This window comes from Rhinopithecus bieti, unplaced genomic scaffold, assembly GCF_001698545.2.
Source record: "Rhinopithecus bieti isolate Rb0 unplaced genomic scaffold, ASM169854v2 scaffold_7681, whole genome shotgun sequence".
NCBI classification, from domain to species: Eukaryota; Metazoa; Chordata; class Mammalia; order Primates; family Cercopithecidae; genus Rhinopithecus; species Rhinopithecus bieti.
In genome coordinates, this window is record NW_016806571.1 from 4,793,060 (window position 1) to 4,798,476 (window position 5,417).

Below are 5,417 nucleotides of genomic sequence, written 5' to 3' on the forward strand. Positions count from 1 at the left end.
CGNCCTCCCAAAGTGCTGGGATTACAGGCTTGAGCCACCGCGCCCGGCCTTTAATTTTTGTATTTTTTTGTAGAAATGCAGTTTCAGCATGTTGCCCTGGGTGGTCTTGAACTCTTGAGCTCAAGCCATCTTCCCACCTCTGCCACCCAAAGTGCTGGGATTACAGGCCTGTACCACCATGCCCAGAAGTTACATTTTTAATTTTCTTTCAGACTGTTCATTATTGGTGTAAAGAAGCACAATTGGGTTTTTTGCATGTGGATCTTGTTCTCTGCAACTTTGCTGAATTTTCTCTAACAGTTTTTTTTTTCTAATAGTTTTTTTTTTTTTTTTTTTGGTAGATTCTTTGATATTTTCTGTATATAACATAATATAATCTGCAGGTAGGGATAGTTTTATTTCTTCTTTTCCAGTTTGGATGCCTTTTATTTCTTTTTCTTGCTTAGTTGTTCTGGCCAGAAATCCCAGTACAATGTTGAGTGGCAACGGCGAAAGTGGCGTCTTTGTCTTGCTCCTGACCTTAGTGCTTGTTCCTGGCCTTCACCGTTGAGTTTTATGTTAGCTGTGGGTTTTTCTTAAATGTTCTTTATCACGTTGAGGATGCTGAGGAAGTTCCTTTCTATTTCTCGTTTTCTGAGTTTCTACTTTTCCTGAAAGGGTGATGAATTCTGTCAAGTACCTTTCCTGCATCAATTGAGATAACATGTTTTTTTCCTTCATTTTATTAATGTGGTATATTACATTGATTTATTTTTCTTTGTTTCTTTTTTTGAGATGGAGTCTTGCTTTGTCTCCCAGGCTGGAGTGCAGTGGCCGGCTCACTGCAGCCCCTGCCTTCTGGGTTCAAGAAATTCTTCTGCCTCAGCCTCCCGAGTAGCTGGGATTACAGGCGTGCACCACCACGCCCAGCTAATTTTTGTATTTTTAGTAGAGATGGGGCTTCACTGTGTTGGCCAGGCTGGTCTCAAACTCCTGGCCTCAGGTGATCTGTCCACCTCAGCCTCCCAAAGTGCTGGGATTACAGGTGTGAGCCACCAGGCCCGGCCTACATTGATTTATTTTTCTTATGTTGAACACCCTTACATTCCTTCAATAAATCTAACTTGGTCATAGTATTCTCCTTTTAATACGCTATTGGATTCAGTTAGCTCATATTTTGTTGGGGATTTTTGCATCAATATTCATAAGGGATGTTGATCTGTAGTTTTCTTGTGGTCTTTTTGTCTGGCTGTGCCATCAGAATGATGCTGGTCTCATATAATCAATTAGAAACTATTCCCTTCTTTTCTATTTTTTCGAACGGTTTGAAAGGATTGATGTTACCTTCATTTTGGTGTTACCTTCATTTAGTGATCTGAGAAAAAGAAAGGACTGGTGTTAATTATTTAAATGTTTGCTAGCATTCACCCTGAAGCCTTCTGATCCTGGACTTCTGTCTGTTGAGAGGTTTTTTGTTGTTGTTGTTTATTTGTTTTTTGAGATGGAGTCTTGCTCTATCTCCCAAGGTGGAGTGCAGTGGCACGATCTTGGCTCACTGCAACCTCCGCCTCCTGGGTTCAAGCGATTCTCCTGCCTCAGCCTCCCAAGTAGCTGGGATTACAGGCATGCGCCACCACATCCAGCTAATTTTTTTTTAATTTTTAGTAGAAAAGGGGTTTCCATGTTGGCCAGGCTGGTCTCGAACTTCTGAACTCAGGGGATTCACCCACCTCGGCTTCCCAAAATGCTGGGATTACAGGCGTGAGCCACCGCGTGCGGCCTTTTCTTTGAGACAGAGTCTCTCTCTGTCTCCCTGGCTGGAGTGCAGTGGCATAATCTAGGCTCACTGCAATCTCCGCCTCCCACGTTCAAGCGATTCTCCCACCTCAGCCTCCTGAGTAGCTGGGATTACAGGCGCGCGCCGCCATGCTTGGCTAATTATTTTTGTATTTTAGTAGAGACGAGGTTTCACCATGTTGGCCAGGCTGGTCTCCAACTCTTGAACTCAGGCAATCCGCCCGCCTGGGCCTTCCAAAGTGCTGGGATTACAGGTGAGAGCCACCGCGCCTGGCCATGAATGCCATTTTTTGATAATGAATAATAAAAGTTATGCATGTGGGGAAAAGAAAGAGAGATCAGCCTGTTACTGTGTCTATATAGAAAGAAGTAGACACAAGAGACTCCATTTTGTTCTGTATTTGAGATGCTGTTAATCTGTGACCCTACCCCAACCTTGTCCTTGCAACAGACATGTGCTGTGGTGACTCAAGGTTTAATGGATTTTGGGCTGTGCAGGATGTGTCTTTGTTAAACAAGTGCCTGAAGGCAGCTTGCTGGTTAAAAATCCTGCCCGTCCCTGGGCAATGGAGCATCTCGGTGTGAGGCCCCGATTGTATGCTCTGTTTACTGAGATAGGAGAAAACCGCCTTAAGGCATAAGGTGGGACTTGCTGGTGAGACTTTCTGGAGCAATGCTGCTAAAAGGTTTATGGACATGTTTGCATAGGCGTATCAAGGCCCAGCATNGGTTAAAATCCTGCCCGTCCCTGGGCAATGGAGCATCTCGGTGTGAGGCCCCGATTGTATGCTCTGTTTACTGAGATAGGAGAAAACCGCCTTAAGGCATAAGGTGGGACTTGCTGGTGAGACTTTCTGGAGCAATGCTGCTAAAAGGTTTATGGACATGTTTGCATAGGCGTATCAAGGCCCAGCATTTTCCTTTGTGCTTACCCATGTCACAGAGATCTTTATCCATATGTCTTACTGCTAATTTTCTCCCTACAGTGATCCTATTGTCCTGCCACTCCCTTATCTTTAAGATGTTAATTATCAATAAATTCTAAGGGAACTCAGAGACCGGTGCCGGTGTGGGTCCTCTGTATGCTGAGCGCCTGTCCCCTGGGCCCACTTTTTCTTTATACTTTTTCTCTGTGTCTCATTTCTTTTCTCAAGTCTCTGGTTCCACCTAACGAGAAACGCCCACGGGTGTGGAGGGGCAGGCCACTCCTTCAATGCAGATCTTCTATATTCTTCTATCTAAATGTTGACACACCTTTATATCTAGAAACTTCGGATATAAAGCTCAGCCCGAGAGAACCCATCAAATGCTGGAGCTGCAAGGGGCTAGAAAGCATCACCAGACCTGGATTCGCGGGCGATGTTGGCTCAAGGTAGCACAGGACGTTGGCCCAGAGCTGGAAATTGAGGCCAGGTCTCCCGGCACACCCACTCCACGGGACGACCAAGCAGGGCTTCACAGAGGAGTTGAGGTTTAGGTTTATATCTGTTGTTAAAAACCCGGTGAGCAAAAGACTGTGGAAAAAACACATGGAAAAGACAGGCGAAGGTGTGAGCTGGCTAGTGACGGAGATGGGGGAACCCGTGGGGTCACTCCTTGACCCCACGCAGGACACTTAGACATCCACCGTGACAGGGGAGAGGCCCCAGACGAGGCAGAAGACCCTTCCCCGGCCCTGGGGAACCCAAGATTTCCGAGAGTAAGCGGACCTGTGCAAAAACCTACAAGGGAGACCAGTGGCCTGTACTGGGCACTGCAAGGCCGCCCCCACCCCGACCTCACATGGGTCTCGGAGGCTTCAGGGACCCACCGGACCGCGCGCCCCCCACCATCCCAGGTCTACCGCAGGGGAATCCTCCAGGCTTGCGAACGCTTCCGAGGGCGGGAAAGCCTGTGCTGCAGCCCCGCCGCCCTCTCCTGGCGAGTAGCCCCCTCCCCGAGGCTTCGGGCCACGCAGCCAGGCCAGCGATCCCAGGGCGGCCCATGGGGGTCGGCGCCGCCGGATCCCGCGCCGCGCCGAAGCCTGCAGCGCCCCGCGGTCACCGTCTCTTGCACTGGTCAGGATGAATAGAGCCTGACAAAACCTGAGTTAATTGGCTGAGCGAATGTCCTTCGCGTCAGGAGAACACGCCCGGAGAAGCCGAGGGAACTGTGGAGCAGGAGCAGCCAAAGTGGCCCATCGGCTCTCGAGCAGGGTTTGCGCGTCGCGGTCGCAAAGCTCCTGTGAGTGCAGGCACCACCGCACAAGCGCTGCTCAGGAGCTCCAGGAGGCGGCGGCGGGCTGGGCGTTAGCCATCCTGGAGAAACCACCGCGGGGCGTTGGGAGCATTTTGTTAAAAAGCTAGGAAGCTCAGGGCCGGTGTGGCCTTCGTTCTGGGCTGACAACCTAAACTTTGGGCAGCTTCCTTTCCTTGCCTTTGGGTGTCTGGCTTCTTCAGCTCTGTGAGGCCCCGGCAGATTCCTTCAGCGGGAGAAGGCAGTGGTCATGACTGGATGAGATTGTGGTAAGCATTAGAGGGCTGTCAGCAACACCTTACCACGGCGGAGCCTTCGATAGCTCAGTTGGTAGAGCGGAGGACTGTAGTGGATGGTAACTGTGGCAATCCTTAGGTCGCTGGTTCGATTCCGGCTCGAAGGACTTCGTGTACCATTTTTAGCCTCAATTTAATCAAATTGTCTCATAAGGGGAAAGGCTTAGAGGCCTCCCGTGACTTAGCATGAGTACTGCCCTTAGACCAAAGTACTCACAGCAGTATGTAGTATACCGTAACGCTCTTTGTGCGTTCAGTGTAAGTGTGGTAACGTGTTTTAGAATAAGGTTTTCTGCTTAAGCACACAATTATATGCCTGATTTTTAGAATCTTGCATATGGATGATACTATGCTAAATAAATGTCCTGAACTCTGGTTCATCCGCTGGTCAGTGAACTGTGCAGTGAACCTGTAAGGCAAAGGGAAGGAAGCAACCAGCAGGCGGGGGATTAGCTCAAATGGTAGAGCGCTCGCTTAGCATGCGAGAGGTAGCGGGATCGATGCCCGCATCCTCCACTCCACATTTTTGCGTCCCTCACACTAGAGAACACAAAATGGAGGGATTCCCAGCGCAAGGGGCAAGGTGTTTCATTTTAGACATACAAGACTGTTACGCGATAAGGTGCTTCACACGATGTTTTTATTTCACAGTTGAGTCCCAGTTTCTGCCACTTTATCTTTCCCGCCTCCTGGCAGGCAGGCCGTTAACCGTCTTCCGGAAAGTCGCCGCTAGAACCCTCCGGCCGCGCCTGGCCGCCAGTCCCCAAACGACAGTCGCTCAGGTACCCACTAACGTGCGAGGAACCCTGCGAGCTGACCAATGGTAGCGAGCTTTACTGGGCGGGTCGCCAGCTGCAGCCGCGGCCAATAGGCGAGAGACTTCTTGTTTCCTGGCAGAGCGGGGTCCCGGCACCGCGGCGCTCGGGTGTTTTTGGGGGCCCGGGTGGAGGGCCCGGGTGCTGGGGCCCGAGGTGCGGCCTCGCTAGCGGGAGAGGGAGCGGGATCACCGGCCCGGAGAGAGGTGAGGGGCTCTGCGCGGACTACGGGCCTCGCCAGCCCCGGCCCCGCCAGCCCCGGCCCCGCCCCCTTCTCTCAGCCCCTTCAGCCCGA

The 5,417-nt window shown here is 50.7% G+C and overlaps 1 protein-coding gene, 1 long non-coding RNA gene and 2 other non-coding genes across 11 annotated transcripts in view; 3 read left to right on the plus strand and 1 right to left on the minus strand.

Moving 5' to 3' along the window:
* Nucleotides 1–1,039: 1,039 nt before the first annotated feature.
* Nucleotides 1,040–3,697, minus strand: LOC108532699 (uncharacterized). The gene is made up of 3 exons (XR_001886521.1): nucleotides 3,620–3,697; nucleotides 3,121–3,290; nucleotides 1,040–1,354 (listed from the first exon to the last, which is right to left on the minus strand). It is a non-coding gene; the product is annotated as an uncharacterized LOC108532699 (long non-coding RNA).
* A 491-nt stretch (nucleotides 3,698–4,188) lies between these two features.
* AGBL5 (AGBL carboxypeptidase 5) overlaps nucleotides 4,189–5,417 on the plus strand; it is a 20,963-nt gene continuing 19,734 nt past the window's right edge. For 6 of the 8 annotated variants that reach the window (XR_001886519.1, XR_001886518.1, XM_017876904.1 and 3 more), the window contains exons 1-3: nucleotides 4,189–4,280; nucleotides 4,959–5,089; nucleotides 5,205–5,328. The gene's annotated coding sequence lies outside the window, so the exon portion shown is untranslated. Of the gene's footprint in view, nucleotides 4,281–4,958; nucleotides 5,090–5,204; nucleotides 5,329–5,417 lie in introns of those variants that run through there. The other 2 variants (XR_001886520.1, XM_017876907.1) reach the window with 2 other exon arrangements.
* On the plus strand, nucleotides 4,324–4,414 carry TRNAY-GUA (transfer RNA tyrosine (anticodon GUA)). The gene is given in 2 exon segments: nucleotides 4,324–4,360; nucleotides 4,379–4,414. It is a non-coding gene; the product is annotated as a tRNA-Tyr (tRNA).
* On the plus strand, nucleotides 4,751–4,823 carry TRNAA-AGC (transfer RNA alanine (anticodon AGC)). Its single transcript has one exon. It is a non-coding gene; the product is annotated as a tRNA-Ala (tRNA).